Source organism: Triturus cristatus, chromosome 6 (genome assembly GCF_964204655.1).
Source record: "Triturus cristatus chromosome 6, aTriCri1.1, whole genome shotgun sequence".
Lineage (NCBI taxonomy): Eukaryota > Metazoa > Chordata > Amphibia > Caudata > Salamandridae > Triturus > Triturus cristatus.
The window spans coordinates 1336243371-1336261098 of record NC_140589.1 but is presented as its reverse complement, the minus strand read 5'-3'; positions in this window follow the sequence as shown (position 1 = coordinate 1336261098).

Below are 17728 nucleotides of genomic sequence, written 5' to 3'. Positions count from 1 at the left end.
GGAGAGCAAGACCTTGGTCCAAAAACTTTTTCTTACACATCTGAAGACATCAAGGGCTGAAAAAGAGAAGCATAAACCCACCAATCTCTCGTATAACGACCTCACCGCGAAGCAAGGCATGGAACCCTATCTGAGGGTCATGTACAACGCGCAGGATCGCTACCTCATGACCCGTTTCAGAATTAACATGTTACACCACATCCTTGCAGTGCCATCTGGGTTTACCCACACAGTGGAGGAGAAGGGTACCTGCGGCTGCGATCTTAGATCTCCGCAGGATACCCTCCACTTTGTTTTACTGTGTCCATTTTACACGATGCCAAGACGCAAGTTCCTGGTGGGAATCCTGAAAGAGCTAAAATTTAAACACGCAAAACTGGCGCTGAGATTCCTACAGGAAGCGGAGGACGCTTATACCCTGTTTTGCACGATAAACTTTATTCGAATTGCAACAAGACTGAGGAACACCAGAGACATTGGCCCCTAACGTGATTTGAACATTTAAACTCTTTAAATCCCCTGGCCCTCTCCCTGAGTATAGAAAATCTTAACATTTATACTTTTTAAACTGAATATCACTTGCTGTGTTTTTAATTTGTGTATATATATTGTATTTGCGCTTTTATGGTGTCTTTTTAAGAACCGAATAAAGATTATAATTGGAAATGTTGGACTGTATAAATGACTATATGAAATTGTGAGAGTGCCTGTATGGATCAGTGTGTGCTTATATTAGTTATTGTATGAGAGTGTAAGTATGTGTTAGTATATGTTCAAATAAGTGACGTGGTAGGTGTATAACTGTACAGGTAAGTAAATGAAAGTGTGATTGATTATTTCCATTACTGACTAGGTCTGTGAATAACTCTATGAATGAGAGGCGGTGTGTGAGTGTCTTTATAGATATGTGACAGGATATGATAATGCTGTATTGATGGCTGACTGTATGTATGAGTGAGTGTATGGGTGAATGAATGGATGTGTGTGTAGACCTACAAATTAGTGAGTGGATATGTACTAACTGCTATTGGTGTGTTCATGGTTTCATGGTTTCAAAAATTGTAGTCTGTATTTTAGAGTGGGTGTATCAAGTGTTATATTAGGGTCTGATGAGGTGCATGTCATTTGAGATGTCATCAGTGATTTCATCAGTGATGTCACTGACCATGTCATGAATGATGTAATATGTGATGTCATCAGCAGTGCATTGCGGGGGCACGAGTTATAGTTAGCTCAACTAACTATAAGAGGGGAATTTCTATGGTTTTCTATGAGTGAAATGTCCAACTAACTATAATATCCCTGAAACCTATGTTTTTTTCAGTGAATTTCCAAGGTTTTTTAAATGCTAATTTCAACTATAACGTGCCTGAAACCTATGGTTTTTTTCAGTAAATTTCCAAGGTTTTTTAAATGTGTATTTCTAACTATAACTTCCCTGAAACCTATGTTTTTTTCAGTGAATTTCTAAGGTTTTTTAAATGCTAATTTCTAACTATAACGTGCGTGACACCTATGGTTTTTTTCAGTGAATTTCAAAGGTTTTTTAAATGCTAATCTCTAATTATAATGTTCTTTAAACCTATCTTTTTTTCTGTGTTTTGTAATTATCATCCCATTCTCAACTTGGTGAAAACTGCAAATCTCACCACTCTTCCATTGATACCTTTCGGCAAAAAAATCGCCACAAACGAGAGCTACAACAAACGCTAATGAAATGCAAAGTAGGCGTTCCCGTGCAAAAAAACCCACGAAAACAACACTTCCCCATATTTTCAACGACCAGCCAAATCTGCAATGCGATCCAAAAAGCAGGCGATAAGCGGAGATAGCAGTAACAAATTAACATCAACCTTTAACTGGTGTAAGGAGGTCGAATATCTACTCCGTGAATTGGACCCAACTCACAGCCACATCTAAAGACCAACACATGATAGACCTACTGATCATGCAGCTCCGACACCCAACAAGGCCACAACACCCAGCGCCACCACCACCAGAACCTCCCCCCGCACCACCCCCCTACTACCACCGAGGCAGCGCAAAACAGGACAACGGACCTTCCCAAAACGCCATGCCCCTGAGCCACACAATAGCTGAATGTTGGGAGATGTGGCAACCAACTATATATGAAGGAGACAAGTCACCCATCAACAATAAAGCACACAATGCCAAGTGTAACGCAGATGTGCTGCACAGACCTCACTATGCAAAGCACAATCCTCTCCATGTGGAGATATACTATTGTTACTTGTAGTGTAGTGCACAGTGGACGCAACCATGTTACCTCAGGCAGTGGGAAATATCTCGGTCATGTAGCTGTGTTGTCCCCCCTGGAAGCAGAAGCGGAGTGGGCTGCTCCAACGTATGCCACTCCAGCGTAGGAGTATGAATAAATAGGCCAGGCCCTAGGCGTGATTCACTTGTGGGAAGACCAACGAGTCTGTCACAGCGGCAGCCCTCACCCTGGCACATGACTGCCGCCATAACCGCGGGCCTCCTCGACACAGGCCCCCTGCAAACCCAGCGGCACAGCACCGCAGACTTATGTCTGTACCGACTACTGCCTTCGATCTACACTGCGGAAGGCAGCACTCACAATTCATATGCAGTTGCGATTGCACATGTCGCAGTCCAGTTCGCAAGACACGTTGCTCCCAGTGCGGCCCGCACGGACCACGCATGATTGCAGGCTGCGCACACGCTGTGTGCTTCAGGTGTGACTAACTCACTTCACCATAAGTCATCGCCACATGGCCTCATCAAGCCAGAATTCATTAGACAAAACACATTGCTCCCAGTGCGGCCCGCCGGAACCACGTATCATCGCAGGGTGCGCACACGATGAGTACTCCAGGTGCCACTAACTGTGCAGCTCAACTCAATGTCACGTGGTTGTGCGCCCATCTTGACCGCTGCCTCCGCCCTACACTGGGGTTACACGGTTCACAATTCAAGATTAGTAGCGACGCAAATTGTGTAAGACACTATAATGGGTTAAGAAGACCAAATGCTCCCAATCTGTGCAGCTCTACTCAACGTCACCTGTCTGTGGGCCTTTGCTGACCACTGCCTCCGGCCTACACTGTGGAAGACCGGCGACACGTGGTGCCACTAACCCTGTTCAACACAAGCCGATCCCACATGTGTAACTGTGTACTGTGTACTGAGTCCCGAATGGCAGTGACCACAGCACCAGACTCCCTTTGATCAGTGAGGGGTATTTCCATATGGAAGGCCGGCGACACGTGGTGTCACTGAACCTGCACTATGCAGGCCGGTGGGGCCACCAACGTATGCACGTGTCTGTGGGCCCTTGCTCACCGCTACCTCTGGCCTACACTGTGGAAGACCGGCAAGAAATGGTGCCACTAACCGTCTTCAACACAAGCCGATCCCACATTTAGAACTGTGTCCTGAGTCCTGAATGGCAGTGACCCCAACTCCGTGAGACAACCACAGCACCAGACTCCCTACGATCAGTGACGCATATTTCCATATGCAACGGCGGCGACACGTGGTGCCACCAACAGTGTTCAACACAAGCCAAACAATTCCACATGTGGAACTGTGTCCTGAGTCCTGAATGGCAGTAATCCCAACTCCGCGAGACAACCACAGCACCAGACTACCTTCGATCAGTGAGGTATATTTCCTTTTGTTTTTTTTTGTTTTTTTTTTATTATTTGGAGAGGACATACAAAATGAGAAATTCATACAATTTCATACATGACTTAACCTTGAGCATCCATTTAGGCAAGAGCTAACGGCTCCGTTTTCATATTTACATTGTGAAGACATACAGCGAGAAGAAGAAATATATAGACAAACATCAATAGCCGATTCAGAGAAAAATAAATGAATAAAATTCCCTTTTCACTTCCCCTTCTCCCTTCCCTTTTCTTTCCCTTCTCTTTCCCTCTCCCTTCCTCTTCCCTCTTCCCTCCTTCTTCTTCCTTTCCTTTCTCTCTTATCCTCTGGTTTGTCTAATAATCAATTTTTCTAGCGGAGCCCAGATTTCTCTACCTCGTTTACGAGCACCTTTACCTTTGCATTTATATAGAGACTTCTCTAAATGTTATAAAGCCAACAATCGATTAATCCATGCTTGAAATCGAGGAGGATATAGATCTTTCCAGTAGGTAGCGATGAGAAGTCTTATTACCGCCACAGCAACAAAGACAAATTTGCAGTTGTTGTAACCGCATTGTATCTTCTCATCACACCCTAGCAGCATTAATGTTATAGATATTTTGATGGGGTTCTCTACAGCTGATGTCAAAAACATTTCTATTTGTTTTATTAATAGATATAATTTCACACAGCTATAGAACATATGGATCGTATCTGCAGGTCCTTGACCACACCTGGGACATTTATCGTCCTCCCTTTTCCCCCATCGATATAATTTCTCCGGAGTAAAGTAGAGATCATATATTGTATAATAGTGTTGAACTTTTAGGTTTGTGGCAAGAAATATCATATTGGATAAGGTCAGGGAGCGATATATATCAGTATCACGATCTCCTGTCTTCAGGACCCATTTGGTGTCTACCATCTTCAGATCATCCGGAAGTGTATCTATTAGAGTTCTATATATGTTTTTAATTCTAGTCTGAGACTGTGAGATAACTTCTATTAAAACATTCCTTTGCAAAGATAATCCCTTTTGGTTTATTTTATTCAGATAACTTGTAAACTGTCTGAATTTAAAATGTGTTCTATCTGATATATCATATTTTTGCTAAAGCTCAAAAAACGACAATTTTTGTTCATTCGAGTAGAGGTCTCCCACCCTCAGAATGCCCTTTTGTTCCAGGTGGATAGCTAGCTTATCATACGTTAATGAAGGAAAAAGGGAGGATCGCCATAATGGTGTGTATCTATTATATATAGGGATTTTCATAAGGGCCATCATCTTTTTCCAAAGTTTCCAAATTGTTATTATAATCTTAAATTTCGATTTTTTTATAGTAACTTTGCTCGATTTGTCGAAGAAGCACCCCTTGAGCGTTAGTTCCCATGGCTAGTTCATATATTGTGGGAAGATTCCCGGATGTACTGCATTGTCTATTGCCTAAACCTGGTGAAACTAGAATAGGTATTTGTTGTAAAAAACATGCATAATAATAATACCGAATATTAGGAGCTGACCATCCTCCTCGATCATATGGCAGTGTTAGAAATTTAAAAGATCGTCGGACTTTGGAATATTTCCAGGCAAAGCTGCTAAAGATGCCATCTATCTTTTTTAGAAAATAATCCTCAATTTCCACAGGAATACATCTAAACATGTATAAGATTTTAGGAAACATAATCATTTTTAAAATATTACATCGTCCTAAGAGTGACAAGTGTAGTCTATCTAGTCGTTGAAGATCTTCACTTATCTTACTAATTATTGGCGTTTTATTTATCTTCCATATATTTTCAATATTGTTAGTGATCTTAATACCTAGATAAGTTACCTTGGTGGATCTTCGAGAGTCACTACATGGAGTTTTGGTGTTGCATAGAATCTGAGTTTTCCCTGCATTTAGCAGATACCCTGATTTCCGACCGTATTCATCAGCCAATTTCTGGATTTGTTGAACTGCTTTCTCTGGGTCTCTTGTTACTATTGCCAGGTCATCGGCATAAGCGAGTATTTTTGTCTCATGGCCGTTGCACTTAATCGGGATGATAGTCAGATCTTGAGAAATTTGCTCTATAAAGATGTCAATATATAGGGCGAACAGTATTGGAGAACAGAGACACCCCTGTCTCGTCCCCCTTGCAATCTTTATTGAGATTGATTCTTGCCCCATTATATTTAACCTAACGTATGGCCGATGGTACATTGCTTGTACAGCTGTTAATATACCAGGCCCAAAGCCTCTTTGTTTCATTGTTGTCCATAGATATTGCCATGTCACCCGATCAAACACTTTCTCCGCGTCCAGGAGGATCAAAGCCATCTTCTCTCCAGTGGTCTCTGTAATATCTAATAAGGCTATAGCACGTCTAATATGGTCTGTTGTACCTCCTGTTGGTATAAAACCGTGCTGCCATGGGGAGACAAGATCAGCTATGATCCTCCCTAATCTGGTGGCTAAAATTTTGGAATACAATTTTAGATGAGTATTCATAAGGGATATGGATCTATATGAAGCAGGAGTATCAGCCGGTTTCCCTTTTTTTAAAAAAACCACAATATCCGCTCTTCGTCAAGACTCCGGTGGTATCCCATTATATTGTATCCCCAAAAATAGGTCTAACAATATAGGAGCTATTTCTACTTGAATTATCTTATATAGTTCTAGTGGGATGCTATCTGGGCCTGCTGCCTTCCCTGAAGCCATAGATTGCATAGCAGAAAGAACCTCTTCCTTAGTTATTTCCTTGTCTAATTCTTGTCGCATTTCTTCACTAAGCCTTCGTTGATTACCAAAAATACGTTCGGTGTCATTAGCCAACATGGGATCAATATTGCCTTGTTGATATAAATCTTCATAAAATTTCTCAAAGACTTTAATAATGCTCTTCTTTTCTGAACATACTACACCATCTGATCCCTTAATTTCCATAATGTTATTTCTGGCAATCTTCTGCTTAGTTCGTAGAGCAATAACTTTACCAATGGTCTCCCCATATTCATAACCCTCAGATTTATGAGCTTGGTAAATAGCAGCCGCCTTCCTAGTATAGTGATTATTTATTTCACTTTTAATAATTGCTATCCTTTGACGTAATCCCATTTCTTCATCATCTTGATTCTGTTTGACTACTTCTGTAAATTCTTTTTCCAGATCTCCTAGTTTGGTTATAAGCGTGTTAATTTCCTTTTTTTCTTGTTTTCTAGTTTTTCCTACAAAACTGATAGTTTCCCCCTGAAGACCAGCTTTAAAACTATCCCAAACTATATTTCGTGAAGAGCTATATTGGTTAATCGCATAGTATTCTATAACCCATTTCTTAATATATTCAATATAAGCATCATTGAGTAGTAGTGATCTATCAAATGTCCATTTTGTTTGTGGACGATCTAGCTTTGATAGTATCAAATCCATAATCAGAGGATTGTGATCTGAAAATAGTTTGTGTAGTTTTTTAATGTCTACATTTTGAATCAAACAAGATGACACTAGAAAATAATCAAGCCTAGAGATTTTTTTATGGGGATTTGAGTAGTATGTATAACCTGGATCTGTTGGATGTTTCACCCCCCAAACGTCTCGCAAATCATAGCTAGTTTGAAGAGTCGAGGGTGCTTGATGTACATGGGGTTTTTTCCCCCAGTATTTCTGAGTACCACCACACCCCTTCTCATAATGAATGTTTAGGTCCCCACAGAATATAAACGGGCCCGGCCATGATGCTGCCTCAGCTTCTATATTATTGAAAATCTGTGGGTCATCTGCATTTGATCCATATATTGTACAGACTGTAAATCCCATAGGAAGTTGCGCCATAGCCCATCTCCCTGCTTTATCTCCGAATGCACGCGTGGCTAATCCAAGACAGCTTTTCATGTGGATTGTGGTCCCTCTAATAGTTGAGGTTTGTGTGGAACAAGCTATGAGATTATACCCTCCTATAACAAGCATATCCCGGTTCTCCCAGGGGATATGTGTCTCTTGTTGACATATTATATCAGGATTTAAACTTCTTAATATTTCCGCAACTCTCACGCGTTTTAGTTTATCGTTAAGGCCACCTACATTGACTGAGCAAATAATAATCTTAGTCATTTAAACAATTTAACTTCCTCTGCCTTAGCTGCCCTTGCCTCTGATAAATTATGGTTTTCACGCTTCTTTACTATTATATCCTCTCCAAAAAAAGATTCATCCCTTTTCTCCCCTTCCCCATAACCCTTTCACCCAAAGTCTTTACCCCTCCCCTCCCTCACCCTCCCAGTATTTGTGCCCATACACCCCCCCTCTTATTTCCCCCACCCATCCTTCCCATATAGAGAGGCATTCAGACTACGGGTAGTCTGATTGCGATGGTTGCTGCTCCCTGACTCAAAAGTTTAAGCTAGTTGGCAAAAATAGAGATTTTCAAAGTCCCACAGCAAGATATCAGAGAAAAAAAAGAGAGAGAAAAAAAAAAGGATGCTGGATCACTTAAAATTTAGTCTCGTAAGTTAATCACTCTACGGTTTCTCATCCCATTTCTCCAAGTACTCCTTCACTTTGATTTCTGAGGTAAAAAAACGAACGTGTTCGCCTTTTATTATTTTTAGACGAGCAGGATGTAGTAAATATGCCTGTCCCCCTCGATCTTGCACTGGTTTTATCATTTCTCGAAGACGCCAACGTCTCTCTACCCTGAAATGGCAGAAGTCCGGTTGAACAAAAAAGACGTAATCTCCACCACTGCGTTTTGTTGACGGTTTTGCCTTATCGTAAATAGCCTGTCTAAGTAAAAAATTGCCGAAGTAGACAAGTATGGCACGGGGTTTTGCGTCAGGCTTTGCTGGCATCTTTAGATTAAAAGGGACACGATGGGCTCTTTGAACTTCGAGATCCCAATTCCATCCCTGCAAATCTGGGAATGCCTTGGCTAGGGTATCGACCATATACTCTCGGGTATTTGACCCTTCCTTTCCCTCCGGCACACTTAAGACGCGTAGGTTATTTCGGCGTTGTCTATTTTCATTATCCTCGAGCTTCCATTGTATATCCGTAAGCCGCGTGTCATGTGTCGAGGTGTTCGTTCGCATAGTTGCGACATCATTTTCCAGCGTCTCAGTCCGAGCTTCAAGAGTTATGAGGCGTTCATTAATAGCCACACATGATTTTGCAACTTTTCTGACTGCCCCTTGGATCTTTCGCATTGTGTTCTGCGCACGTTTACTGTCCTGGCACGTCTCTTCCCGGTGAGAGAGTATGCACTGAATAACTGTATCCAGTGTTGGTGGTAAAGAGAGGGAGACAGTTTCTCCTTTGGCTGATGGCAATGCATTTGTATTGAGCAAATCTGTTCCGAATGGTCCCATCTGAGGTTTTTTTTCTGTGGGCTAGGATGGTTTCTCTCTCTAACGGCTTTGCGCATTGTAGCCGTCATATCTTTTTTCCCTATATCTGAATTTTCTTCGCTGGAATCCTCAAGTGACCCAGAAGCTGAGCCGGATAGTGACCAAATGCCATCAGAAAGAGAGTAAAAATCTTGCTCGCTGTGATTAGAAGATGTCGCATGTTTGTGACCCATAGCCAAAGCAATACCTTTGGTATCAGTGAGAGTAGTGGAGTCTAATGCGGAATAGTTTGCCTAGAGTCTTGCTTCAGATATTGTCTCTGCCTCATTAGGAGCTCGTATCTCAGGTTGCAGGCAGGGGAGGACACAGGGTGGGGGTGGAGGTTGAAAATGTGAGCTAGATTCAGTTGTTTCATTACTGACAACCCTAACAATAGTATTTTCAATGCGATTTTCATCTGATACTAAATGAATCAAACCATCCACCCCCCCAACTCCATCCCTTCTATCCGTGTTACCCCCTGCCTGATATTGCTCACCAGCTGAGTTCTTCTGCTGCTGTGTATGCTTCGATCCTTGTGTTGCTCATAACAGTTCCAGCACAGTAGGTTCAGCTGGCAAATGCGCTCCATTCCGTGTTTTCTTTTCATCCATTTTCGACTGTGCACTTGACGTAATGGAGTTTTGCTTCTTTACCACTGGCTTAGGATTTAAATCTGTAGATGTAGCCGCCTTAGGGGATACGCCAGTGTTTGCTCCTGAGCGTGTCTTCCCTTTTGCACCCGTCCCAGCAGGAATCTTCAGGGCCATAGCTGCAGAGCACATCCAGCGAAAATTGGAGCACCACGAACGGTGATCCCTCTCGGGTCCATCGGACGCCAAAGCCGCCAGACACGCTAAAAGAGTCTTCACCAGCTCTACCCGACAGAACACTACTCCACATGAGGCGGAGCCAGGACAAGATCCAAGGTGCGAGAGCGCCGAGAGCGCCGTATCCATTCTCGCCCGGCCGCCACTTTGTTTAAATGTTCGCTTGTCCGTTTATTTTTCTCCTTTGTGCTATTTCTGCTATCTCCGTTTATTTTCCTTTAGAGAGTTTTTCCAGCTGTTAATACGATAGCTCTCCGTTATACTCCGCATACTTTATCCATGTTTTCGCCATTACGATGCATCTAATCAGTAAACACCGTCAGGGAGCAGCAGAACGGCCATGTTAGTCAGCCGCCATCTTGCCCCTCGTCAGGTGTTTGTATTTCTTAGTGAGGTATATTTCCATATGCAACGGCGGCAACACGTGGTGCCAATAACCCTGTTCAACACAAGCCGAACAATCCCACATGTGGAACTGTGTCCTGAGTCCTGAATGGCAGTGACCCCAAGTCCATGGCAGCGAGCACAGCAGCATACTCCCTCTGATTAGTTAGGCATATTTCCATATGCAAGATCGGCGACACATGATGCCACTAACCCTGTTCAACACAAGCAGATCCCACATGTGTAACTGTGTCCTGAGTCCTGAATGGGAGTTCCCCAAGTCTGTGGCACTGACCACAGCACCACACTCCCTTCGATCAGTAAGACATATTTTGATATGCAAGGCCGGCGACACGTAGTCCCAGTAACCCTCTTTAACACAACCCGATCCCTCATGTGTAACTGTGTCCTGAGTCCTGAATAGCAGTCACCCCAAGGCCTTGGCAGCGACCACAGCACCACACTCCCTTTGATCAGTGAGGGGTATTTCCAGATGCAACTACAGACTCCAGTAGGCAAGTAACTATCACAGTCCTACACCCTACATATTATCCTTTTAGTATCCTCGCTTCAAGAACTTTTTTTTATATCAGTTATAGCTTTACTACAATGACCAAATTAATCTTCAAATGCAAACTAACATGGAATAGCAGTCTACTCTACACTGAAGGCAATGCAGCTCGCAAGTCCTATTTTAAATGCTAATTTCCAACAACAAGGATGTACTCAGAAATTTCAACAATTCGTCAGTGTATTCTATACTTATTTCATCTTTTCATGATACGCATACACTGCACTCAGTAGAGCTCACAATAAAAATAATTTCTTCATTCATTAACTACAGAGTCCACTAGGCAAGTAACTATTACAGGCCTCACATCTACATAATATCCTTTTAGAATCCTTTCTTCTTGAACATTTTTTTATATCAGTTATAGCTCTAGTACAATCACCAAATTCATTTTCAAATACAAACGAACACTCAGCAGTCTACACTGCGGGCAGCAGACCTCGCAATTTGAATTTTGGACACGTGGTGCCAACACTGTCCAACACAAGCCGATCTCACATTTGTAACTGTATCCTGAGTCCTGAATGGCAGTGACCGCAAGTCCATGGCACCGACCACAGCACCAGACTCCCTTCGATCAGTGAGGCACAATTCAATATGCAAGGCCGGCGACATGTAGTCCCACTAACCCTCTTTAACACAAGCCGATCCCACATGTGTAACTGTATCCTGAGTCCTGAATAGCAGTCACCCCAAGTCTGTGGCAGCGACCACAGCACCAGACTCCCTCTAATTAGTGAGGCATATTTCCATACGCAAGTCTGGCAACACGTGGTGCCACTAACCCTCTTTAACACAAGCCAATCCCACATGTGTAATTGTGTCCTGAGTCCTGAATAGCAGACACCCCAAGTCCATGGCAGCGACCACAGCACCAGACTCCCTCTGATCAGTGAGGCATATTTCCATATGCAAGGCCTACAGCACGTGGTGCCACTAACCCTTTTCAACACAAGCCGATCCCAAATGTGTAACTGTGTCCTGAGTCCTGAATGGCAGTGACCCCAAGTCTGTGGCACCGACCACAGCACAACACTCCCTTCGATCAGTAAGACATATTTTGATATGCAAGGCCAGCGACATGTAGTCCCAGTAACCCTCTTTAACACAACCCGATCCCACATGTGTAACTGTGTCCTGAGTCCTGAATAGCAGTCCCCCCAAGGCCTTGGCAGCGACCACAGCACCACACTCCCTTTGATCAGTGAGGGGTATTTCCATATGCAACTACAGACTCCAATAGGCAAGTAACTATCACAGTCCTACACCCTACATATTATCCTTTTAGTATCCTCGCTTCAAGAACTTTTTTTTTATATCAGTTATAGCGTTACTACAATGAACAAATTAATCTTCAAATGCAAACTAACATGGAATAGCAGTCTACACTGCAGGCAATGCAGCTCGCAATTCCTATTTTAAATGCTAATTTCTAACAACAAGATTGTACTTAGAAAATGCAACACTTTGTCAGTGTATTCTATACTTATTTCATCTTTTCATGATACGCCTGCACTGCACTCAGTAGAGCTCACAATGAAAATTATTTCTTCATTCATTAACTACAGAGTCCACTAGGCAAGTAACTATAACAGGCCTCAAATCTACATAATATCCTTTTAGAATCCTTTCTTCTTGAACATTTTTTATATCAGTTATAGCTCTAGTACAATCACCAAATTCACTTTCAAATACAAACGAACACTCAGCAGTCTACGCTGCGGGCAGCAGACCTCGCAATTTGAATTTGGGACAAGTGGTGCCAACTAACACTGTCCAACACAAGCCGATCCCACATTTGTAACTGCATCCTGAGTCCTGAATGGCAGTGACCCCAAGTCCATGGCACCGACCACAGCACCAGACTCCCTTCGATCAGTGAGGCACATTACAATATGCAAGGCCGGCGACACGTAGTCCCAGTAACCCTCTTTAACACAAGCCGATCCCACATGTAACTGTGTCCTGAGCCATAAATGGCAGTGACCCTAAGTCCGTGGCAGCGACCACAGCAGCATACTCTCTTTGATCAGTTAGACATATTTCCATATGCAAAGCCGGCGACACGTAGTCCCACTAACCCTCTTTAACACAAGCCGATCCCACATATGTAAGTGTGTCCTGAGTACTGAATAGCAGTCACCCCAAGTCCATGGCAGTGACCACAGCACCAGACTCCCTCTGATCAGTGAGGCATATTTCCATATGCAAGACCAACAGCACGTGGTGCCACTAACCCTTTTCAACACAAGCCGATCCCACATGTGTAACTGTGTCCTGAGTCCTTAATGGCAGTGACCCCAAGTCCGTGGCAGCGACCACAGCAGCATACTCCCTTTGATCAGTTAGGCATATTTCCATAGGCAAGGCCGGCGACACGTGCTGGCACTAACCCTCTTTAACACAAGCCGATCCCACATGTGTAACTGTATCCTGAGTCCTGAATAGCAGTCACCCCAAGTCCGTGGCAGCGACCACAGCACCAGACTCCCTCTAATCAGTGAGGCATATTTCCATACGCAAGGCCGGCGACACGTGGTGCCACTAACCCTCTTTAACACAAGCCAATCCCACATGTGTAACTGTGTCCTGAGTCCTGAAGGGCAGTCATCCCCAGTCCGTGGCAGCGACCACAGCACCACACTTCCTTTGATCAGTGCGGGGTATTTCCATATGCAAGGCCAACAGCACGTGGTGCCACTAACCCTGTTCAACACAAGCCGATCCCACATGTGTAACTGTGTCCTGAGTCCTGAACGTCAGTGACCCGAACTTCGTGACACCGACCACAGCACCACATTCCCTTCAATTAGTGAGGGGGATTTGCATATGGTAGTCCGGCGACACGTGGTGCCACTGAATCTGCACTATGCAGGCCTGGGGAGCAACCAACGTATGCACGTGACTGTGGGCCCTTGCTCACCGCTACCTCTGGCCTACACTAAGGTCAGCAGGGCTCACAATTCAGATAGAGTCCTGATTCCACATGACGCAGTCCAGTAGCCAAGACACATTGCTCCCAGTGTGGCCCGTCCACACCAAGAATCATCACAGGATCATAGAGTCTCCATGCTTCTGGTGCCACTCACCCTCTTTAACACAAGCCGAACCCACATGTGTAACTGTGTCCTGAGTCCTGAATGGCAGTGACCCCAAGTTCGTGGCACCGACCACAGCACCACACTCCCTTCGATCAGTAAGGCATATTTCGATATGCAAGGCGGGCGACACGTAGTCCCACTAACCCTCTTTAACACAAGCCAATCCCACATGTGTAACTGTGTCCTGAGTCCTGAATGGCAGTGACCCCAACTTCGTGGCAGTGACCCCAGCACACGACTCCCTTCAGTCTTATTTGTTGTTCTTTTCGTTAAATAATTTTTTTAATATGTAAATCTATACATGACTAAGATTCTTCTTTGTCCAACCGCACAGGGACACTTCCAGGCCCAAGAAGGTTGTTGGGGGTATGATGGTAATGTGGGAAGAGGGTGCGTTTCCTGCTGATGTGGGGAGAGGCAGCGTCAAAGAGGTATCTATCACAGAAAGAAGTCTGCTATGTTTTCACAAATGCCTCGGACAAATGCCAGCTGATGGACTGAATCACAAAATAGTTTTTCAAATGCTTATGTAGTGTGAGTTATGAACAGTTTGCACCCAGGCTCGCAGAGGGACAGCTGCAGCACGTCCGCTCGACTCACAGACGCAGTACTACGAGCCAACCGCGTCATTGTAGCTATCCCTGCCCTGTTCCGTCGTACGCCACGCCACGCCACTCTGATTACGTTCCGACGTTGGCCCCACATAGCTACCTGACGCAGGCGTACTCGCTGTAGGTGTGCAGGTCAGTGGTCTAGTTCTCACCATCTCACGGCCACTCCCTGAGGGCAGGTTTGCACACACATAACACCCATCCGGCACATGCGTACACGCCATGTGACCACACAAATATAATAGATCAACAACGTCACATCCTTTATTGCCGGTGCTGACTAGATGGCGGACGCTCCACGTGTCTCAACCATAAAGATTCTTTGAAAAGTTGCACAGAAGGTTAGTCGCACCCTGATCTGTATAGCCGTCAGGGGCCTACCACCCCCTTGGTGCGGGCTTCAGATGCACAGGGTTAGTGCCACCCGAAGCTCATATGGCCATCAAGGGCCTACCACCAAAAGCTGATGTGGTCTCCGCCATTGATGACTCAGGACTCAGCGACATGTGTGAGATCTGCCGGGCCGCGGAGAAGCTGATGTGGTCTCCGCCATTCATGACTCAAGACTCAGCGACATCTGTGAGATCCGCGGAGAAGCTGATGTGGTCTCCGCCATTCATGACTCAGGACTCAGCGACATATCTGGGATGCACTGAGTTTTGACGGGCACGTGGAGTGCCCACTGCTGCACACTCCGGTGGCACCAGGTAATTATTTGCTCATGGATGCGCAGGGGCGGCAGTGTCTGTCTCTCTGTCTCTGTCTCTGTCTCTCTCTCTCTTTCTCTCTTTCTCTTCCTTTCCTTCTATCTCTCTAACTCTCTCTCTTCCTTCTATCTCTCTAACTCTCTCTCTTCCTTCTCCCTTACTCACTCCCTTTCTTTCCTTCCCTCTCTTTTTCTCTCTGGCTTTTTTTTCCTTCTCTGTTTCTCTGTCTCTCTACTTTGATATGCCCATTACAAACGTCCTTATATTGTGCTTTATTTTCCAGGCTCTGTCGTCGACATCCATGGTCCCCATAGGAGTGTTCCGCCTTGTTGTCTTCTATTATTATTGTTAAATTGTGTTTATTAGTTCATCATTCATATATATATGTTAATTAAAAAAAAGTTTGAAATAGTTTTTTGTTTATCTTTTACATACATATTTATAAAAAATAAAGTTTGAAAAATAATAAAAATAACGTTTTTGGTTGTTCTCTTCACTGCTGTGTGACTCTTTCTTGTTCTTATTACAGTTATTTGATGGAGTCCACCATGGTTAGATTTATCGCAACTTTACTTCCATTAAAGTGCTGATAATGAACTGCAGACGAGCCGTTCCCGTTCAAAAAGACATGAGGTGCACTTGTGCGATTTATTCTAAATACTAAAACCCTGTATTGAATTGCACTGACGTAGTGGCTGTACTTACAGTGTACACACAAAATCAATTAAGAAATCTCATTGTATTAATATTGTTTGGGAATAGTGCGTCAGGTGCTGGATCTTGACGAGATACACTGCTCAGTTCGTATATTGTTCTGCATATGAAAAAAATCACATCACAACTTTCACACCAACTGCAATGCAAAACAAATTCCGGCGATAAGCCACGTTAGCCCCAGGGATTTTACACCTGCTTTCTGTTGGTGTTAAGCAGGACGACTACCTGCACCATGAAACGGAACACAGTCAAGAGCCACACCACAACACCCACAGGTGCCATAGAGTCAATGAGCATGATACAGGGATACACATAAGGGCCACAAGACTCATCTCAACAACTCCAGGACTGCCAACACCCCCAAGTGTCTACCTGTGGTCATTGTCTTAGCATGATAGGCACGAGCCCTGCAACATCAGTATGCTGTCACCGCAGCGTTGGCAGTGAGCCTGGACATGTAGCTACGCAAGCATCCTCCTGCATGCGCAACCAGCGTGTGCTGGTCCGGAGTACACAGGTCAACGCAGGGGTGTGCCTATCCGGCAAGGGGAATGGGAAGTCTCGGACATGTCCGTGTACAGGAAGTGCGGTAAGTGTGTCTCTGTGTTCTGTTGTGGCCTGCCACAAAGGCCGCAGCACTCGATGTTGTAAAGTGGAATGCACCACCTCCAAACGGCACTGTGATGGTGTTGTTTCAATGTAGCAGGGCATACGCGATTAGGCATTACAATGGTATGCCGTACAAGTGCACGAGATACAACAGCACACCGTAGAAAAGTGTGGGGGCTCCTGGGAGGGAGGAGCAGCTGTTTGGCAATGTAACACACAGTGAACTCGCCCATGTGCCACGTGCTGGGCATCTCATCCACGATGACCACGGTCGCTGACATCCCACAACACCAACGACCTACCTTTGTACACATCCTATATGAATGCAGTGTGGTTTTCACTTCTATCCTCATTCAGTGGTGTGATGTTGACAGGTTGTGTGACTTGTGCTCCTTGTTGGTGTTTTTCATTTTGGCCATTGTTTCTCTATACTTGTGCTGTACTTAATTGTGCATGTGTGCCATTCTGCCCATCTCCCCCCGTCCCCCCACTACCTGCTTCTTCCTCTTCCTGGTGCTCTTGTGTCTATAATTTTGTTGCTCCACACATAAACACATGTAAAGAACAACTTAGAATAGTTCCTTGATTCTTTTAGGTTTCAAAACTTCTCTCTATTAGTTTCTTTTAAATTTTCCATATAAACTGTTTTTTTAATATTCAACAACACAGAGAAATCAGAAGTGCAACGTATTCTATCAACATACTTTCTAGAACATTCTACAACACGTGCAGGTTAAAAGTTCATTCATTTTTTTAAAGTTAACGATATTTTTCTGCAACATTTTCTCGAACATTTAACGGCATGTGCAGGTTAAAAGTTCACGATTGTTTTAAGTTCGAACAGTGCCTTCCAAATGCAAGTAGCTGTTGTGGTGTAGTTGAGCAAATTTTATCCTATGATATGTACTCCACGTTGAAACTGCTTTTTCTTAACCATTCACAAAGATGCTTTCCTACAAAACGAATGGGCACCCTACTTTTAAAAAAGAATGCTTTTCATCTCCCAATCACGTATCGTTTTGTACGGCAAAAAAAAGTACTTCCCCATCTTTAAACACATCTCTTATTCTACCAAGGAACTGCATGAGCTACAGACATCTATCCATACCTTCTAGCCATACCTTCAAAATGATAGTGTGGATTGTAGGAGATAGCTATATTTTCAGGTGCAAGAGATATGCAGAACACAGACGTATT